This window comes from Bradysia coprophila, unplaced genomic scaffold, assembly GCF_014529535.1.
Source record: "Bradysia coprophila strain Holo2 unplaced genomic scaffold, BU_Bcop_v1 contig_70, whole genome shotgun sequence".
NCBI classification, from domain to species: Eukaryota; Metazoa; Arthropoda; class Insecta; order Diptera; family Sciaridae; genus Bradysia; species Bradysia coprophila.
The window spans coordinates 4,061,007-4,084,162 of NW_023503941.1; the positions used below are offsets into that span (position 1 = coordinate 4,061,007).

Genomic DNA, 23,156 nt, shown 5'->3' on the forward strand with positions numbered 1-23,156 from the left:
AAAAAAACACCTTGTAGGCCCCTAATTGACATTTTGGTTTATTTAAGTAATATTAAAGGTAGCGGATATTCATAACTGACGTCACGTATTTTTTACGGAATTTCACAGTTCACCCGACACGCAAAAGAGTCAAAATTGATCAATCGGCAAGTTTTCCCACCGTCAAGCGTTAGGTCATTTGAGCGGCCCCGTAGCATTCTGGTGTATCTTGCAAACATCACGTCTCGCAATTCATTGTATGTTTGTCGACAGCCATTGTCAAATTCAAAGCCCTAAAACCGAAGCTATCGTTTTTTACATGCAGCACATTGAAATTTGCACTCAGTTTCCTCACAACTTCATCGGTTAGCGTATCTTTCAGCAGTCGTCCCAATGAAACGAATTTTAAATTGTTCTTGTGGTCGAATAAGTAGTTCAAATCCTTTACGATTAGCTTCGGCGTATTTAATGTCAACGACTCTAGTTTTGTGAACCCGTTCATAAATGGTCTGATTTGTATAAATACACTCCAGCCAGTGGAAAATTTAAATTTCTTTAGATTTGGATAGGCACCAATCAATGCAGTGAGGTCTTGTTTTTCGAATGCTCCGAAACTGTCGTTTATAATTTCGAATTCTCTGAGTTTCGAATTGAAATAACTGAATTTGGGATCAGCTAAAGGTTCGCCCCAGGGTGGGATGACCAAAACTTCAACAAAATTGAAATGTTCCATAATCGCATGCTGCTCCGTTCGATTCAACCCAAAGTAGCGAGAGAGCCTGAAATGCGTCAAATTTGGTGCTGATTGAGCTAATGATGCTATGAAGTCAACTGACATTCTAGTACTGAGCGTTACATTTAGCTTTTTCAATGCAGTATTGTCCCTCTGGGCGAGTATTCGTAGTTTGGCTAATGGCTCGTCGCCATGGCATTCAAGATTCAGATCTTGCAACTTTTTCAAGTTCCTAATATTTTTGAAAAAAGCGACTGTTGTCTTGGAAGCGTCGATCGACAGTACCTCCAGTTGCACGAGATTAGTGATGGCATTCATAACTCGATCATCAACAGTATCGTATTCTATTACGACCAACGACTTCAATGTTGTGAGTTTTGATAAGACCTCTGCCAGCGTGTCTCTGTTCCTATTTCGGTAGTAACGTATCTCTAGGGCTTCCAATTTTAATTTGCTAAATACGTTCATAGCCAATCCATCCAATTTAGCACCTTCAGAGAATCCAATGTCTCCCAATACCAACTTCTTGATATTTAATTGACGACTGAGCACAGCGGCCAATGTATTCCAGTGGCAACATATTTTCATTTCCGTTAGTGCTCCGACAGATAGTCGATTGAAAACTTCAAGAAACTCGACGTCACAACCGTAAGTCAAGAATGATCGTAGCCTTGTCAAGTACTTTAAATTTACGTCATCGTAGCAAGGCCGTTTGCTCGATGACCGATCTCTAATGCGCAAAGGAATTCCTTCTACGTCCAAACATTCAATGTTGGGAGTCAACGATAAAATTTCCATTAATGTAGACTCGTCCGTTGTGACACACGACAACGTCAAAGCCTTGATGGCCGTTGAAAACGTTTTAAGAACCGAGTTGATCCGACGCTGGTCTTCAACCGAAAAAGAGAAACAAATAGAGGATTCAATTTCCACCTTTGTTATTTGTCGCTTCGATGCGTGTATACTCTGCAACCATTCACTCGTTACGTTATTTTGACTTAAGAAACGTTCAAAAAACTGCTGGTCAATTCGCAAACAAATGTTTGAATCATTTACTTTGCACACTATCTCGTAGAAACGCTTGTTCACTTGAGATAATTCACCATACTTTGGTAGATAACTGAAGATTTTCATCAGCATCTCCACTGGTAGCTGATCGATTTTCATGTTTATCAGTTTTTCACTTTCTGTTTACACTTCCGCTTCAAGTTAATCGTATAAACGTGTTTGTTCAGTGGTTGGACGCTACTAAAGGTTTCTTTTCAGGTGATGTCAAACGCAAACTTTGACAGCACGAACTCAAACAAATTTCATCCATGGGAACATAACCTAAGCGTTTGTTCATTTCCCGTGTTAAGTGCGGCATCAGCGTATGTCAATAAGTTTGGCGCAAAAAACTAGTCGAATCCAAAAATTTGAATTTTGTATGGGAAAATTCACGTCGTAAGTGCAAAATATACCGCAGAGCAGGTCATTTTAACGCTTAGTTTTTGACATTTATATGAGGTCAGCGTAATTTTATCCAACTGTCAGTTGTAAATATTTTAATGGTTGGCGCACTTATGGCGTGAATATCATTCAAAACACGATATTTCTGTTATTTTTTAAGGAAGAAACAGATTTTGATGAATTTGTAGCTCTTGTGAGTATTATAGAGTGAAATTCTTAGATATGGTTCTTACCTAACACTTTATGGAATTGAGTATTCAATTCAATAGCACTCACTAAAACATACAACAAAGCAAAAACTGTTTCTGATTTTTAATAAATTAATAAACATCAAAAATATCGTGTTTCGAATAGTAATTCCCACACAAAAATTTAAATTTTCGGACTCGAAGAGTTTTTTTTGCGTCAAGCTTTCTGACATACGCTGACGCCGCACGAGTGGATTATTTCGTCACACCAAAAGTGTTAAGTTCAGAACTCTACACACTAAAAAGTACTGTTAAAATTGTCGCCAGAGTGAACACGACCAGACATACTGAACGTGCTCTTGGAAGAGACTTATCCACAGTTCTGAACTTTTAGTGCGAACCTTTAGCTGATCCCAAATTCAGTTATTTCAATTCGAAACTCAGAGAATTCGCAATTATAGCCAAAGGTTGTGGTACATTCAATAAACAGGACCTCTCTACGTTGTTTGGTGCCTATCCAAATCTTAAGAAATTTAAATTTTCTTTTGAATGTGTGGACCCAACTGCATCTGTACAAATCAGACCGCTCCTAAACGGGTTCACAAAACTAGAGTCGTTGACATTTAATACGCCGAAGCTAATCGTTGAGGATGTGAACTACTTATTCGACCACAAGAACAATTTAAAATTCGTTTCATTGGGACGACTGCTGAAAGATACGCTAACCGATGAAGTCGTAAGGAAACTGAGTGCAAATTTCAATGTGCTGAATGTTGAAAGTGTTAACTTCGATTTTGATGCTTTGAATTTGACAATGGCTGTCGACAAACAAACAATGAATTGCGAGACCTGATGTTGGCCAAGATCAAGCTTTAATAGAATTGTACGTTTTTTGAGCACCTAGCAGGGTAATAGACGTTTTACCGTCACGTCAAATAGAGTAGTCTTTTGATACCAATAATACCATTAGCAGCCTTGATGGCAATTTTGCAATGCCATTATGAAAAGAAAGGTATGGAAATATTCGCATACTTCGATTGAAGTACTTTTTCATCTATTACGCTGCCAGATGCTTTGATTTGACTTAAATAAAACAAAATGTCAATTAGTGGCCTGCAAGGTGTTTTTTATTGATGAGTTACCCAAACTTACGTAGTGTGAGTTAAATGAATATTTCTAATGGTTCGATTCATTCGGCACGGTAACAGATTGCGGATGGAGGTAATTTCGGTCTTCTAATGGAAACTGAAGTTGCAGAGGTTGTTAAAACGAAATGGCTGTGTGCACGCGTGTGCAAATAGTCAATTTACACACTATTCGCAAGCAAACGAAATTTGCGAAATGTGACACAAGGGGCAAAGGGTTCTTTTACAGAATGTACACAAAGGGCCAATGGCCCCTTTACAAAATGTCACACAAGGGGAAAGTTCTCCTTTTTACAAAATATGACACGAAGAACTAAAGCGTCTTTTTACGCTAATTGACTATTCGGACACGCGTGCAAATAGCATCAGTCTTTTTAAAATATTTAATTATTTAAAAACGGAAACGGTTTTTTTTAAGTTAAACCACGTCGCCTACCCGTCAACAATCTAAACAAAATGCTTTCAAGGACAAATATTATTGAGCTTGCTAGATACCCATACATGAGGAACATTAAAATTGTTAACTTTTCAGAATCAACTGCATCATTGTTCACTCTTTCAGCCATGCGCTTTTTATTTTCCATTAAAATCGTTTTCTCTCTCTCGATTACAATTTGACTATCCCAACGGACGTTTAAGCCGGCACTTTTTATCCAGTGGAAAATTTCGTCTATTCGTTCGATAAATGGAAACTCTGGATTCACCAAGAAAAAAAGTGGAGAGGTCAAAACACCCGTTTCCGCAATGTAGTAACCTTTTATACTCAACTGCTTCTGAATTGTAAGCAGCTGTTTCGCCTTATCATCCTGTAGTAAGTATGCAGCTGATGTATTAAACGATTCTCTCTGCCTGATGAATTCCGTGCTTGGAACATGGCCGACCTTATGATTCCAATCTTGGTGAGTCGACCGAGCGTTCAGTACATCAATCAAATATTTTCGATAATCTAAGTTGCTTGTTAAAATCAGGAGCGATGATCTGTAAATGTCGTCGGTTGATTTGATTTGTGGCTGAAGATAGGGTCTGGTTAGATGACTCTGCAAATTTGACAGAAGAACATTGACGACGACGATTCCTGTGAAGGTTAATGGAACGATGACGTAGACTTCTGTGCGGTGTAGTTGTTGGTACTTGATGTTGCAGTTATCATTCAGCAGAAGATTCAGTACATCCGCCACACTTTGAAAGAACTTAATTTTTCGTTGGTTCTTATATCGGAACCCGATTAACAGGATCAGGACTGTAACGGTGGTAGCTACAAAGTACAGGTCAAACAATTCATTCGTTACCAACGTTTTGAAGTAATCCAAAAAATTGGAATATTCCGATGCTTCGGGTACTATAATTGACAGCGTCGGTATTGACCAAGGATACACAAAATTTGGATGAGTTTTGCTTTTTGTGTAAGTTCTAGGAAAAATGTCGACATCCGGATTGTCGAATATTCCTTCCACCGAAGCCGACGAGTCGAAATATGAGTATGACGAATTAATAAGACGGTAAACAACATCCCACGCTATTTGAAGAGGTAGCGGGGAGGTTGGTTCTACAAAGCCGAGTCTAATTTTGTGTTGCTGGAAATTTGTCTTTTGACGAAGAAAAAAGTTGTCGAATGTTTGACCGGTCACATTTAACACATTGAATGTTCCGAATGGATTGTAACTGAAGACCTGTAACATGCACTCGTTCTCATTGTTAGGGTCCTTGCAATCGTAGGAGTATGAAGCGACGAAAATATTTATGATCCGATTTTTCCACGCCCACTCAAATAATTCGCGCATATCATTGCTGGCAATGTACGGATGGTAGTACATTCCAATTTTTATGTTTAAATTTCGACGTTGAATTTGCTTTACTCTCGTAAGGATGTCCAGACTTTCGTTAAAACTTAAATTCTGTGTTACGACAATCAACAGCTCGTTTTTGCTTCTGGTCTTGTTTCGCAATTCCAATCCAGGCATACCGTCATTCCGACTCTCATAAGTAAATACACTTTGTGGAGTACAATGTCCGTGAACACTTGAACTGATAAAACGGTTGAAGTCTGCCGATGGGTCCAGAAGATAAATGTTGTGGTCGATGTGAAAAAAATTGTTTAACCCGCGTATGAGCACTTGCTCTTGGTATTCGGTATTAAGTAACTGCAGCAAATTTACGAAAGTTACAGGGACCGACATTGTATGACAAAATTAGATTACAGACTGAACGGTCGTCGAATTACACGATTGTACGTTCGAAATTTGTCATTAAATAATTATTCACTTGTGGTCGAAAAGTAAATATACAAAAATCTAAAAATGATTCAGAATAAACATCGATACGCCTAATAGACAGAATGATTTATTACCGAATAATTGAGCAGGTTCACTCCAAAACGTTTGATTGTCATCATAAGTGAACTGAAGGGAAAACAGGATATGAAAATTAGAGATAAATTAATTGAACACGTGGCAAGTTTGAATGAAAATTAAATGAATAATCGAAACGTCGCGTCGGTATTATTGTCGAGAACATCGAATCGCTAGGTCATTGAATAATTAATAAAAAAAACAAATCATTCGGTAACAGGAAGTATCGATGACATGTGTTGTTATTACGGTGTTCGTGACGCTAGTGCTCCTTCCCTAAAAAAGAAAAAACAACAACCAAATGGAGGTTTGAAGAACCAATGTATAGGCGACATTTCCACTATTCGTTACTGAACCGAATTAAACAACGAAAGTACTTTTCATCACGAGTTCAACGAGCTATAGATCATTAACAACGGTTCATTACATCAGCAGAAAACACTACTTGAAATTGAGGCATCTTTATACATTTTCAACCATTTCACCATATTCGAGTTAAAAGAACTCTTTTGCGTGGGTTTGACATATGTGTTCACATAGTACATCATTTGCGAAAACTGCGCACCAGAGAGATCATAACAGATGGCGTTGCTGAGGAAGCACCTTATAAGACAATAATCATCTGACACTTTTGACGCATTTTTTTAAATAAAATTTTCGTTGTAAAATTGATTACGTTTAGGCGCAGAATGCGTCACCAAAACTGATATCAAACGTTTTGGAAGTTTAATTTTTACAGTTTTTTGAGGCTTTGTTATTATGTTATTGTGGTTACATTATCCCACAAAAGCCTCAAAAAACTGTAAAAATTAAACTTCCAAAACGTTTGATATCAGTTTTGGTGACGCATTCTGCGCCTAAACGTAATCAATTTTACAACGAAAATTTTATTTAAAAAAATGCGTCAAAAGTGTCAGATGATTATTGTCTTATAAGGTGCTTCCTCAGCAACGCCATCTGTTATGATCTCTCTGGTGCGCAGTTTTCGCAAATGATGTACTATGTGAACACATATGTCAAACCCACGCAAAAGAGTTCTTTTAACTCGAATATGGTGAAATGGTTGAAAATGTATAAAGATGCCTCAATTTCAAGTAGTGTTTTCTGCTGATGTAATGAACCGTTGTTAATGATCTATAGCTCGTTGAACTCGTGATGAAAAGTACTTTCGTTGTTTAATTCGGTTCAGTAACGAATAGTGGAAATGTCGCCTATACATTGGTTCTTCAAACCTCCATTTGGTTGTTGTTTTTTCTTTTTTAGGGAAGGAGCACTAGCGTCACGAACACCGTAATAACAACACATGTCATCGATACTTCCTGTTACCGAATGATTTGTTTTTTTTATTAATTATTCAATGACCTAGCGATTCGATGTTCTCGACAATAATACCGACGCGACGTTTCGATTATTCATTTAATTTTCATTCAAACTTGCCACGTGTTCAATTAATTTATCTCTAATTTTCATATCCTGTTTTCCCTTCAGTTCACTTATGATGACAATCAAACGTTTTGGAGTGAACCTGCTCAATTATTCGGTAATAAATCATTCTGTCTATTAGGCGTATCGATGTTTATTCTGAATCATTTTTAGATTTTTGTATATTTACTTTTCGACCACAAGTGAATAATTATTTAATGACAAATTTCGAACGTACAATCGTGTAATTCGACGACCGTTCAGTCTGTAATCTAATTTTGTCATACAATGTCGGTCCCTGTAACTTTCGTAAATTTGCTGCAGTTACTTAATACCGAATACCAAGAGCAAGTGCTCATACGCGGGTTAAACAATTTTTTTCACATCGACCACAACATTTATCTTCTGGACCCATCGGCAGACTTCAACCGTTTTATCAGTTCAAGTGTTCACGGACATTGTACTCCACAAAGTGTATTTACTTATGAGAGTCGGAATGACGGTATGCCTGGATTGGAATTGCGAAACAAGACCAGAAGCAAAAACGAGCTGTTGATTGTCGTAACACAGAATTTACGTTTTAACGAAAGTCTGGACATCCTTACGAGAGTAAAGCAAATTCAACGTCGAAATTTAAACATAAAAATTGGAATGTACTACCATCCGTACATTGCCAGCAATGATATGCGCGAATTATTTGAGTGGGCGTGGAAAAATCGGATCATAAATATTTTCGTCGCTTCATACTCCTACGACTGCAAGGACCTTAACAATGAGAACGAGTGCATGTTACAGGTCTTCAGTTACAATCCATTCGGAACATTCAATGTGTTAAATGTGACCGGTCAAACATTCGACAACTTTTTTCTTCGTCAAAAGACAAATTTCCAGCAACACAAAATTAGACTCGGCTTTGTAGAACCAACCTCCCCGCTACCTCTTCAAATAGCGTGGGATGTTGTTTACCGTCTTATTAATTCGTCATACTCATATTTCGACTCGTCGGCTTCGGTGGAAGGAATATTCGACAATCCGGATGTCGACATTTTTCCTAGAACTTACACAAAAAGCAAAACTCATCCAAATTTTGTGTATCCTTGGTCAATACCGACGCTGTCAATTATAGTACCCGAAGCATCGGAATATTCCAATTTTTTGGATTACTTCAAAACGTTGGTAACGAATGAATTGTTTGACCTGTACTTTGTAGCTACCACCGTTACAGTCCTGATCCTGTTAATCGGGTTCCGATATAAGAACCAACGAAAAATTAAGTTCTTTCAAAGTGTGGCGGATGTACTGAATCTTCTGCTGAATGATAACTGCAACATCAAGTACCAACAACTACACCGCACAGAAGTCTACGTCATCGTTCCATTAACCTTCACAGGAATCGTCGTCGTCAATGTTCTTCTGTCAAATTTGCAGAGTCATCTAACCAGACCCTATCTTCAGCCACAAATCAAATCAACCGACGACATTTACAGATCATCGCTCCTGATTTTAACGAGCAACTTAAATTATCGAACATATTTGATTGATGTACTGAACGCTCGGTCGACTCAGCAAGATTGGAATCATAAGGTCGCCCATGTTCCAAGCACGGAATTCATCAGGCAGAGAGAATCGTTTAATACATCAGCTGCATACTTACTACAGGATGATAAGGCGAAACAGTTGCTCACAATGCAGAAGCAGTTGAATATAAAAGGTTTCTACATTGCGGAAACGGGTGTTTTGACCTCTCCACTTTTTTTCTTGGTGAATCCAGAGTTTCCATTTATCGAACGAATAGACGAAATTTTCCACTGGATAAAAAGTGCCGGCTTAAACGTCCGTTGGGATAGTCAAATTGTAATCGAGAGAGAGAAAACGATTTTAATGGAAAATAAAAAGCGCATGGCTGAAAGAGTGAACAATGATGCAGTTGATTCTGAAAAGTTAACAATTTTAATGTTCCTCATGTATGGGTATCTAGCAAGCTCAATAATATTTGTCCTTGAAAGCATTTTGTTTAGATTGTTGACGGGTAGGCGACGTGGTTTAACTTAAAAAAAAACCGTTTCCGTTTTTAAATAATTAAATATTTTAAAAAGACTGATGCTATTTGCACGCGTGTCCGAATAGTCAATTAGCGTAAAAAGACGCTTTAGTTCTTCGTGTCATATTTTGTAAAAAAGAAAACTTTCCCCTTATGTGACATTTTGTAAAGGAGCCATTGGCCCTTTGTGGACATTCTGTAAAAGAACCCTTTGCCCCTTATGTCACATTTCGCAAATTTCGTTTGCGTGCGAATAGTGTGTAAATTGACTATTTGCACACGCGTGCACACAGCCATTTCGTTTTAACAATCTGTGGAACTTCAGTTTCCATTAGAAGACTGAAATTACCGCCATCCGCAATCTGTTACCGTACCGAATGAATCGAACCATTAGAAATATTCATTTAACTCACACTACGTAAGTTTGGGTAACTCATCAATAAAAAACACCTTGCAAGCCACTAATTGACATTTCGTTTTATTTAAGTCAAATCAAAGCACCTAGCAGCGTAATAGAAAAAAAAGTACTTCAGTCGAAGTATGCGAATATTTTCATAATGGCATTGCAAAATTGCCATTAAGGCTGCTGATGGTATTATTGGTATCAAAAGACTACTCTATTTGACGTGACGGTAAAACGTCTATTACCCTGCTAGGTGCTCAAAAAACGTACAATTCTATTAAAGCTTGATCTTGGCCAACATCAGGTCTCGCAATTCATTGTTTGTTTGTCGACAGCCATTGTCAAATTCAAAGCATCAAAATCGAAGTTAACACTTTCAACATGCAGCACATTGAAATTTGCACTCAGTTTCCTTACAACTTCATCGCTTAGTGTATCTTTCAGCAGTCGTCCCAATGAAACGAATTTTAAATTGTTCTTGTGGTCGAATAAGTAGTTCAAATCCTCAACGATTAGCTTCGGCGTATTTAATGTCAACGACTCTAGTTTTGTGAACCCGTTTAGGAGCGGTCTGATTTGTACAGATGCAGTTGGGTTCACACATTCAAAAGAAAATTTAAATTTCTTAAGATTTGGATAGGCACCAAACAACGTAGAGAGGTCCTGTTTATTGAATGTACCACAACCTTTGGGTATAATTGCGAACTCTCTGAGTTTCGAATTGAAATAACTGAATTTGGGATCAGCTAAAGGTTCGCCCCAGGGTGGGATGACCAAAACTTCAACAAAATTGAAATGTTCCATAATCGCATGCTGCTCCGTTCGATTCAACCCAAAGTAGCGAGAGAGCCTGAAATGCGTCAAATTTGGTGCTGATTGAGCTAATGCTGCTATGAAGTCAACTGACATTCTAGTACTGAGCGTTACATTTAGCTTTTTCAATGCAGTATTGTCCCTCTGGGCGAGTATTTGTAGTTTGGCTAATGGCTCGTCGCCATGGCATTCAAGATTCAGATCTTGCAACATTTTCAAGTTCCTAATATTTTTGAAAAAAGCGACTGTTGTCTTGGAAGCGTCGATCGACAGTACCTCCAGTTGCACGAGATTAGTGATGGCATTCATAACTCGATCATCAACAGTATCGTATTCTATTACGACCAGCGACTTCAATGTTGTGAGTTTTGATAAGACCTCTGCCAACGTGTCTCTGTTCCCATTTCGGTAGTAACGTATCTCTAGGGCTTCCAATTTTAGTTTGCTAAATACGTTCATAGCCAATCCATTCAATTTACCACCTTCAAAGAATCCAATGTCTCCCAATACCAACTTCTTGATGTTTAATTGACGACTGAGCACAGCGGCCAATGTATTCCAGTGGCAAAATATTTGCATTTCCGTTAGTACTCCGACAGATAGTCGATTGAAAATTTCAACAAAGTCGACGTCACAACCGTAAGTCAAGAATGATCGTAGCCTTGTCAAGTACTTTAAATTTACGTCATCGTAGGAAGGCCGTTTGCTCGATGACCGATCTCTAATGCGCAAAGGAATTCCTTCTACGTCCAAACATTCAATGTTGGGAGTCAACGATAAAATTTCCATTAATGTAGACTCGTCCGTTGTGACACACGACAACTTCAAAGCCTTGATGGTCGTTGAAAACGTTTTAAGAACCGAGTTGATCCGACGCTGGTCTTCAACCGAAAAAGAGAAACAAATAGAGGATTCGATTTCCACCTTTGTTATTTGTCGCTTCGATGCGTGTATACTCTGCAACCATTCACTCGTTACGTTCTTTTGACTTAAGAAACGTTCAAAAAACTGCTGGTCAATTCGCAAACAAATGTTTGAATCATTTACTTTGCACACTATCTCGTAGAAACGCTTGTTCACTTGTGATAATTCACCGTACTTTGGTAGATAGCTGAAGATTTTCATCAGCATCTCCACTGGTAGCTGATCGATTTTCATGTTTATCAGTTTTTCACTTTCTGTTTACACTTCCGCTTCAAGTTAATCGTATAAACGTGTTTGTTCAGTGGTTGGACGCTACTAAAGGTTTCTTTTCAGGTGATGTCAAACACAAACTTTGACAGCACGAACTCAAACACGTTTCATCCATGGGAACATAACCCACGCGTTTGTTCATTTGACATTTCCCTCGTTTAGTGCGGCATCAGCGTATGTCAATAAGTTTGGCGCAAAAAATTAGTCGAATCAAAAAAATTTGAATTTTTGCCGATGAATTACCATTCAAAGCAGTGGAACCCAAATTTTGACAATTTTGACACATTTTGTTAAACAAACAAAAAGAAGCTTTCGCTTTCGCCCCTTGAATTGACATTTGCTTGACTTTCGGTCCTCTTAGCAAGCATACAATAGTTGTTTACGTATCGATTGAGGAGGCCGAAAGAATTACGTATTAAGTTTTATTTACTGACAACTGGGGAAAGATGAAAAATGTAAGCCCAAGGGGCGAAATGACGGAAAAATGTAAGCCCAAATTGGAAATATATAAATACTTAATTTTTTCATGGTAACCTTTCACATGTCTAAATTGTCAAAATTTGAGTGCCACCTGACTTCGTTAGTGTCTTAACTTGTTGTTTCAAGACCTTGAAAACTATCGCGCTTTGAACAGTAATTCCCATACAAAAATTCACATTTTTGGATTCGATAAGTTATTTGCGCCAAGCCTTCTGACACACGCTGACGCAGCATGATTGGTTTATTTCGTTACGTCAAACCTGTCAAAGTTCACAGCCGTATAGGTCACGCGCTCTTGGAGGAAACGTATACACTAACTAAGGGATCGCGTCAGTCGTCAAGATAATGGCAAATTTAAATTTTTTAAGGACTTCTCCTTCTCCCACATCTATCAGTTAATTTAGGCTTTAAAATTAGAGCAACGAAGCAACAAAAGGATTTTTTATAATTTTCCTCTAAAAACACAACAGTCATACAAGATTTTAACTCGTTCTATGTGTAATTCACCCCGTAAGTGTGCCTAAAATTTGAATTTCAAGTGAACGAGTCGATGAAAAAGTGAGCCGAAAAATACAGTTCAACGCTTCTTTGTGTGGAAATGACGCTACGTTAGAAAGACTTGCGTGAGAAAGATTTTGAATTCGTTGTAAATGATGAAGTTACGCCATTATTTCACTGGGACCGTATCGAAAAGAAAAACAACCCACACGAACCTGTACGTTTCGTGTGTCTCGAGAAATTTCTGTAAGAAAAGTGTAAGTTGAAAACTTCAACTACACCGATCTCAGTTTGGACGAAATTTAAACCCAATAAGATTTGCCTCGAAAGTGCATTCAATTACCTTTCTAATGACACCCGGCACGACCCTGTACGTGCTCACTAAAATATTCCAATGGAAAATGTGTCAGATTTTGGTCTGCTGTTTTCCGGAAGAATAGGTTTGTTCCAAATAACTGTAAACACGAACTTTGACAACCCGAACAACGACAATTTCATCCATAGCAACGTCGCTTACGTGATATTTCATACAAATCGACCAACGTCGCCTACGCGATTTACACAGAGGTATTATTGATGTTATGGTTATATGGATGAAATTTGACAATTTCGAAATGTCAAATTTCATCCACAGAAGGCAACTTAACCTCAACTTTCAGGTTGACAAAAATTTTAACGAAAAATTTACAAAGAAATTTGTTGACGTTTAGGTTATGTTCATCTCTGTGGATGAAATCGTCGGCGTTTATGTTGTCAAAGTTCGGATTTACAGTTATTTGGAACAAACCTATACGATATCACGGACACATATTTACTGGGATCACATGTCATGTCATTTTGCTCAAAGTCTATAAACATACTGAAGGTAATGCAAATGCTCAGCGGATCACAAATTTTACGGAACCCAAGTTTCGGGTGAATATAAGATTTGTTATATTGTTTGCGTGATGGTTGGCGTGTTAATGTTGGTAGAAATATGTTGCTCTGCATACAATTTTTTGTGTTGAGTATAAATATGCAACCTAACAAAGTGAATTTAACTAGTGGCCAACATTGTAAAAATTATATTCATCCGAAAGTAGGGTTCCGTGAGTTTTTGTGGATTTGCATTACCTTCAGCAATACAGTATGTTTATATACTTTGATTTTGCTGACATTTAGCAATTGAAATTTTATCAATCTTACGCAAGCAAAGTTGACACAAGTAAGACGAAAAAGTGGGATAAAGCGTTGTTATTCTAGAAGAATGTGACGTTTCTGGTCCGCCTGAACACACAAGAAATGCACCTCTTTGTATTCGATTTTGATAAAGGCTGTATACTTTGGAAAGGTCACACAGACCGCCATTTTATTAGATACGCGGGAACACACCCTTTCCATACAAACAAATTCACCAAAATTGAATTTGTATGGCGTGGTGAATTTTTTTGTATGAAACGTGGTGTGTAACCCGCGTATCTGCATCTGCGTGACCTCCCCAAAGTATACAGCCTTGATTTTGAAGACATATCTATTATTGTGAAGTAATGTTGACACTTGCAATGGCTGTGATTGATAAAGACAAAATAGTGGCGGGAAAACGGAATGAGTGTAGGTGTACGGCCGATTATACTATTTTTGTCAATGGATATTGGGTGGATGTAAACATTCTGGTTATTACGGTTATTGACCCGATGGCGCATGATAATGAAGTGTTGCCATTTGCTCTCTATTGTCTAATTAAAAAAACACTTTTTCCTAGAGCTGTATTCATTGCCCCAAACATCATAAATAAAACGTAATTGGCACAGCGTAAATGATAAAAATTAAATGGAAGAAATAAAAAAAAAAATGAGAAAAACATCGGCATTACCTACGAGCGACTTTTAATGTACTTCAACTTATATACACACAAGAAATATAATTCACAAATTTAGGTTCATTATTATGAGCATACTGCGTAAGATATGAGGGCCAATATTTCTTAAATTATGTGGCTGAATAGTTTGAATAAACGAATTTTTTTTGGGTATTTCTATAACTCAGTCAAACGATTATATTATGCTGAACTGAACATCTTATTTAGCTCTATAATATTTACTTGACACAGCACATGGGCACAGTACATAATTTATAAATTGGTGAAGTGGAGACAGTGCCGTCTTATCAACGGGCAGAGTGTGTAACATTTTTTTAAATGTTCTTTTTTCTTTTAAATGAAAACAGATGCGCTGGCTGTGCTCGTATATTCCGTGGTCGAATAAGATGAGCACACATTTCATGCAAACGCTCATTTATCAGCCATTTTGCATAGCTTTAGGAGCTATTTATGTGCCTATATAAAGGCTGGTACACAGTTCGTGATATTATGCATGAAAACTATTTGACAGATAGCTCATACATTTCCTGTCAATATTTTTCAGTCATTTTGCATTGGTCTATTATTCAAGCATTTTTCAGACATTTTTACGTACTTTTACGCCTTAATGTTTAACATGCATGCATACAATAGAGTGTTATAGTGGAGCACTTTAGATCAATTAAATACAACTCCAAAATGAAAGAAATTGCATACGAATTTGAACTGGGCTTACTCTCAGTTGTTTTTTTTTTTCATTTGTGAATTATTTTCGAGAGGTCACCCCGCCGAGACTAGTTAAATATAACTGGTCTTCGTTTTTATTTAACGTTAAATATATGATAGTTGGATGCAGATGAGGCGACATAACTACACGGTCAATATCGTCAGGAACGATATTATCGTTTTTTAGACGATAGTATCGTCTAAAAAACGATAGTATCGTTTTTTGGACGATAGTATCGTTTTTTAGACGATAGTATCGTCCAAAAAACGATAGTATCGTTTTTTAGACGATACTATCGTCTAAAAAACGATATTATCGTCCAAAAAAATTTCATCCAGGACGATAATGTCGTCTAAGATTATAAATTTTAAAATATTTTCAGGACGATATTATCGTTTTCTTGACGATATTATCGTTTTAAAAAACGATAATATCGTTTTTAAACGATAATATCGTTTTTTTTGGACGATAATATCGTCCTGGATGAAAATATCCGCTGGACGATATAATCGTTATTTTCTTTTTCTGAACAAATTTATCGTTATTTTGGACGATATTATCCTCCTGGGCGATAATTTTTGGGACGATAATGTCGTTTTTAATTTATTTATTTTTTTAAATTTGAGACGATAATATCGTCCAGGACGATAATATCGTCCAGGACGATAATATCGTTTTTAATTTATTTAAAATTAAAATTCTAGACGATAATATCGTCCTGGGTCCATTTTGGAAGAGAATTCGGTTCTTGCTGCACCTCTGAGTAAAATTGAGTCCTGGACAATATTACCACCCAAAACTAAACGATAATATCATCCTGGGCGATATTATCGTTTTTTTAAACGATAGTATCGTCCTGGACGATATTATCGTTTAAGAAAACGATAATATCGCCCAGGACGATATTATCGTCAGAAAACGAAAATATCCATTAGATTTTCTAGAACGGTAATATCGTCCAGAAAACGATAATATCGTTTTTTGAACGATAATATCGTTTTTTGAACGATAATATCGACAAGAAAACGATACTATCGTCCAGACAATATTTTAGAATTTTTCAATTTAGACGATATTATAGTCCTGGATGAAAATTTTTTGGGCGATAATATCGTTTTTTTGGTCTAAAAACGATATTATAGTTTTTTAGACGATAGTATCGTTTTTTAGACGATAGTATCGTTTTTTAGACGATAGTATCGTCCAAAAAAACGATAATATCGTTCCTGACGATATTGACGGTGTGGAAATGTCCCGCCACCTTGGATGCATGGTTATAAAACATCGCCATCTTTTATCACTGCCTAATGAGAAACTGATGATGGGACGCGAAACGTTTTTGTGGCCGAAGGGCGCAAAAAAATTCAGATGGCACTGAATGGAGAGTCTACGAACGAGTGAAAAAAATGTAAGTATTACACAAAGTTGCGGGTTTACATTAAATTTTCTCGCTTTAATTCAGTAAAATAGATTTTGTTCATTGTTTCTATGGGTCTTGTTGTTAAATTTTATTAATTTTTTTCGTTCGTTTCGTTATTTTTTCGGTTTAATTTAAATGGAAAGGAATGTGTGCTTCGGGCTGTATGTGTGGAGTATTATATACGTGCGAAGTTATGGTCATATTCATATATATATATATGAGACTTTTGTAGCACAAATTGATTTTTGTAAATTTTTTTATTTATTCTGAAAATATATAAATCGTGTGCTCGTTTATAGACGACTTTTCTCTGGTCTCATTTAAATTGGATGTTGTTTAGTGGGCTGGAATAAGAATGTAAAGGGACATTGACGTTGGTAAACCGTATATGTATCCATTATGAACGAAGGAAATTTACGAATTTGGCCCTTGTAGAAATTAAGAAGTTTCTATGACTGGCCTTAACCACAATAAACTTTAAAGAATGTTCCAATGAACTGACATTTAATTATTTTGCTTACGAAACTCATTTGGCTTTAGCCATCCTTACGATCATCGTCCAAATTAATTAACACCAAGGGGAATTACTAGCTAAGATATACACGGAAGCTCAGGGAAAATTTTAAAAATTCCGAAAAGAATCGAAATTTTTTCTGAAATTTTCGTAATTTTTCAGAATTTAAGTTCTCTAACATAAGCCCTTTGGCATCCCAGAAAAACTGATCGCCCTGACGAAAATGACGTTAGAAGGAGCTAACAGCCGTGTAAGGATTCGAAACAAACTGTCAGAATCGTTTGACATTGAGGAAGGACTACGCCAAGGAGATCCTCTCGCAACGCTGCTTTTCAATCTGATTCTTGAAGCAGCAGTGAGGGCCACCCAGACAGACACCAGCAGCACCATTTTCACCAAATCCAATCAAATACTTGGTTTCGCAGATGACCTGGATATAATCGGCAGAAATATGGAAGTTGTTAAAGAAAACTTTGTGGCCTTGGAGAGGAAAGGTTCCGACCTCGGATTAAAGGTGAATGACACAAAAACGGAATACATGATCATCACCCATTCGAACCGACCGCGCGAGCAGAATGTACAAATCAACGCTCACACTTTCAAGGTGGTGAACGAATTCGTGTACCTGGGATCTCAGCTAAATACCGACAACAGCATCATGGATGAAATCAAACGGCGAATAACTTTAGGAAACAGAAGCTATTATAGTCTGTTGAACATCCTCAGGTCCAAGTCAGTTAGCAGAGTTTCTAAGTGCACATTGTACAGATCGGTAATAAGACCGGTTGTAACATACGGCTCGGAGTAGAGATGTGCGGGCCGCCCGAAATTCACCTACCCGACCCGGCCCAGCCCGGCCCGACCGGGCTTGGGTCCGGGTTTCAAAAATTAGTCGGGCTCGGGCGGGTTCGGGTTTCAAAAACAAAGATTCGGGCCGGCCCGACTTTGTTCGTCTTTTAAAAAAATGTGAAAACTTGAAGAAAAATTTAAAGAAAATTTGTAGTACAGTCCGAGAGTAAGCTTCCTTTCAAGTGTTCGATAGATTTGTGAGACTACATTATTATAACGATAGCTAACCGAACGATTTCCACTTGTTAGGCGCGCCAATTTTAGGTTTTTTCGCTCAATAAAAAATATACGGGCCGAGTCGGGCTGGGCCGGGTTTCACTACAAAATTCTCGGGTCGGGTCGGGCTCGGGCATTAAAAATTAGTCTGGGCCGGGCTGGGTCGGGTTTTGAAAATAGGTCGGCCCGCACATCTCTAGCTCGGAGTCGTGGTGCATGACACAAAGAGAAGAACAGACGTTACTCACGTTTGAAAGGAAAGTCCTGCGTACAATATTCGGACCGATTCTGGATCCGAATCAAAACAGATGGCGCAGACGATTCAACTTTGAGCTAAAACAGCTTTATGGAGAGCCAGACATAGTCAGGATCATCAAACTGAATAGACTTCGGTGGCTCGGTCATGTGGAACGGATGGAGGAAAATCGTATTCCGAAGAAAATATTGAAAACCAAACCTGAATGGAAGAGGAATGCAGGTCGACCAAAGGCCAGATGGTTCGATGCAGTCCTCTCAAATCTTTAAACAATCGGTGTCACTCGTTGGGAATCGTTAGCCGCGAATAGGTCCGGTTGGAGAAGCATGTTGGAGAAGGCCAAGACCCTTAATGGGTTGTAGTGCCGGTAAAGTAAGTAAGTAACATAAGCCCTGCCGATGATACACGAGTTACCTTAAACGAAATTCTAATAAAGCGACAGGTTTCAGAAATTGAGGTTCAGAACAGGTTTGCCTTCATACCTGGGCGACGATTCTCGTATTTTCGTAATTCCAAATATTTGTAACTTGACAGTTGCGTCTATAATAACGGTCAAGTTACGAACGCTACGAGAATCTACGCCCTGACCTGACCTGAATTTTAAGATCGACTCATTCTTTGACAGCGTTTGACAGATTTCGAGCCTTAAGCAACTCCGTCATTTGTAAAATATTTTCTTCATTAAAATTGATTGCAGTCACCTTGATAGCCCTAGAATTTCGGAAGCGAATTAGGTTAGAGAGAACAGATCCTCAAGGACGTTTGAAATGCCATCAAAAAATAAAACAAACAAATAAATGAATCAACGAAACATCGAAGGCCTACTCATGCATTTAGGTTTTTCGTCAAATTGACTGCTACTGCCTGATCAATTTTACACTGCCGTGATCCCAAAAAATACATTGATTCTAATCTACTTGGTCACAGCACTGTCCCAAGCATGAGCATAGAAAAAAATTGGGAGGCTGATGAAATCACAGTAGACACTGTGTTTCTTTTATAAAGATAGATGACTTCGTTGTATCCTTAGTTGTAGCTCTTATAGTAGAGGTCCTTGTAGAACAAAAGTCATAAAAATAGTTCACTTTATAGTAGAATGGTGAGCTTTGGACCAGTGATTAATATTGGTAGCCTGAGTCCAAAAAGATTAACACCCCTCAAAAAACCCCACCCCACACCCAACACCCCTCACCAAAGATTTTAGTGTAAGGGTCCCTTCAATGAATTATTGTGAAGCGCCTGTCAATGCTAGACTGTCGATATGGGGCTTAAACGAAAGATAAAAGTTCATACTTTTTTTATATGACCAAACGCTTTTCAATTTTCCATTTTCCACAACAATTTTCCGAGTTTTCCATGAAAATCTATGAAATCTCAAATATAAAGGGTGGTGAATAAGTTAAAAAAGTTTTTGTGCATACTTCCTTCTGCAATATGGTTCTTCAATGACTTCTTCGCTAATTTGACGAAAAAAAATTAAATAATGTGTCATAGACTTGGAGATAAGCTCAGTTTTCCACCGCCGGAAAATTTCATTGAAATACTTTTTTACATATAACTGATGAAATATGCGAGTTGTGTCATTGAATTTGCGAGATTATCATAGGATAGTTTATTGACGCATTTATTGAACTCTAGGAGAAGCCAATACACCATTAACCTCAAGTGACCCACCTCCCACTCTCCTATTATTGAACAAATTGTAGAAAAATTTTAAAATAGAAAGCAGACTATTTTTGAACTTACAAATTTACGCTGTAAATGTTTGGGATATTGCCTGCAATACCTTTTTCAAGTGGACAGTGGAAATAATTAATAGTAAGTATGTAAGATACTACATTTTCAAATGAATATTTGATTACACTGCAAAAATGCTGCAGTGGCAGTTTCTGTCTAGGCCGATGCAATTCGACACCGTTGCATGCATGTTGTGTGGCTGTTCGACACCGGATGCGAATAGCCAAGCAACACAGTGCATGCTATTTGACACCGGTGACGAATAACCAGACAACACAGTGCATGCTATTTGCATCTGGTGTCGATTAGCCACGTAACACAGTAGATGCTAATTGACACTGGTGTCGATTAGCTAGGCAACACAGCTGATGCTATTCGACACCAACCTTTGAGACGCAGAAATAAATACCACATTATCTGGTTTAATTATTTTGATATCTTTTGTAAATGAAGCTTCTGGTAGCACTACTGCAATTTAGTGGCGGTGAGCCTAGCTCCCTTTCTATTCTCTTCAAGAATTAGGAAGTGTTTGCGTCTAAAAGATTCATATGTCGAGAGCTCACGTTTAATTTTTAAGTTTTTTAATTATAAGTATTAATAACATCCTCTTTATTTTATTTACAACGTATTGGAACATTACCATTGAGAAGCTCGTTACTATCTGATTTGCTCTACAATCAAAAATACTCGTCTGATACCCATCGTAATAAAAGTATCTACATTTTCATAACAAAATACGTTAGATTATCTTGATTCTGGATACTCTGTCACTCTCTCGCCAGTGGCTTTTGTGCCAGGCTTCGGCTGTTATGTTGGTTCAATGCAGAGAAACGTTACGTTCGGACAGGCTAGTTTTTGAAATATAAGACTGGACTAAATGTTACAGGCTGTGTCAATTTCAATGATAGGGACAATCTTGTCTTACCAGCTATCAATAGTGAAGACCTAAGCCGTCAGCCATCGCCTTAGGACTGCGAGGTATGCTTTTAAGGTCCTATAGATTAGCTAGTCATAGTATAACTGTCATACGTACCCATTTGCTCGCCTGGAGTAAGGCAATGGTTTTAGTTGGAGATGAGCTGTGGGTACTAGTGGTACACCAGATGTTTGGAGATGCGAGTAGATTATTTTGTTCATAGAAAGTTTGATGGAATCATCTCCATGGTTCCTTTTGTTTATTGGTCTGATGCGGCAAAATTTAAAAGAAAGTTGATTGTTCTACTTCGCTATAATCATCTCCAAGCATCTACCATTTTCAAAAGCAGTTAAGTTCACTGCCCAGTGCCCATATAGACCTTGAGACAGAAAGGGACAACTATATTTCCTCTACCTACGTTAGAAGAGTTAAGAGAATGGTGGACTTTACTGCTTTTGATAAAACACTCTTCCTATAATCTCACTATCTAATGTCCAACGGATTCAAGATTTTTAGTACAGGGTAGTACAAAAGATCACAAGATCTGTGTACATCGATCAAAAATGATTGGTAAATCTAACATATTGACTCATAAATGATATCAAAATAATTAAACCACATAATGTGGAATGTGAGTGATAATTGCTGAATGTGGGACATTTAAATCATTTTTACTACGTAGACAGAAACTGCCTCTGGAGCATTTTTGCAGTGTAATCGCACAACAATATTTATTTGAAAATGTAGTATCTTACATACTTACTCTTAATTATTTCCACTGTCCACTTGAAAAAGGTATTGCAGGCAATATTCCAAACATTTACAGCGTAAATTTGTAAGTTCAAAAATAGTCTGCTTTCTATTTTAAAATTTTTCTACAATTTGTTCAGTAATAGGAGAGTGGGAGGTGGGTGACTTGAGGTTAATGGTGTATTGACTTCTCCTAGAGTTCAATAAATGCGTCAATAAACTATCCTATGATAATCTCGCAAATTCAATGACACAGCTCGCATATCTCATCAGTTATATGTAAAAAAGTATTTCAATGAAATTTTCCGGCGGTGGAAAAATGAGCTAATCTCCAAGTCTATGACACATTATTTAATTTTTTTTCGTCAAATTAGCGAAGAAGTCTTTGGATAACCATATTGCAGAAGGAAGTATGCACAAAAACTTTTTTAACTTATTCACCACCCTTTATATTTGAGATTTCATAGATTTTCATGGAAAACTCGGAAAATTGTTGTGGAAAATGAAAAATTGAAAAGCGTTTGGTCATATAAAAAAAGTATGACCTTTACCTTTTGTTTAAGCCCCATATCGACAGTCTAGTATTGACAGGCGCATCACAATAATTCATTGAAGTGACCCTTACACTAAAATCTTTGGTGAGGGGTGTTGGGGTGTGGGGTGGGGTTTTTTGAGGGGTGTTAATCTTTTTGGACTCAGGCTACCAATATCAATCACTGGTCCAAAGCTCACCATTCTACTATAAAGTGAACTATTTTTATGCTAAGGACCTCTACTATTATCACTATAGCCTCAAAATTTAACACCTGTCAATTCATAGCAAGCTTTTGAAAGAACAGGTTAAGACACTCCTGAGTTGATCACGATGTCGGTGACACACACATTTTGACAAATAAATACATTTTGTTGAACACACCCATTACAGATTGTTTGAAATGCCAACTTGATAAAAATTATTTAGTTTTCTTCAAGTTGCCATTTCAAACAATTTGTAATGGGTGTGTTCAACAAAATGTTTTTATTTGTCAAAATGTGCGTGTCACCCGCCTTCGTGGGTGTCTTAACCTGTTCTTTCAGAACCTTGGTTCATGGGAGCTTGACTTGATCATCGTTTTATATTGATTTAATTTGCTTTATGATGAAGTCAGTATTAATGTAAACCCGAACACTGACAGCTATAACGTCATCCGCTAACCTTACGCCATAACCACATCGAAATTTTCTGTCGTGAAGTGACAGTT

The 23,156-nt window shown here is 37.5% G+C and overlaps 1 long non-coding RNA gene across 1 annotated transcript; it reads left to right on the forward strand.

Moving 5' to 3' along the window:
* Nucleotides 1–3,029: 3,029 nt before the first annotated feature.
* Nucleotides 3,030–18,170, forward strand: LOC119083809. The gene is made up of 4 exons (XR_005088943.1): nt 3,030–3,040; nt 5,369–5,374; nt 15,133–15,142; nt 17,997–18,170. It is a non-coding gene; the product is annotated as an uncharacterized LOC119083809 (long non-coding RNA).
* Nucleotides 18,171–23,156: the final 4,986 nt, after the last annotated feature.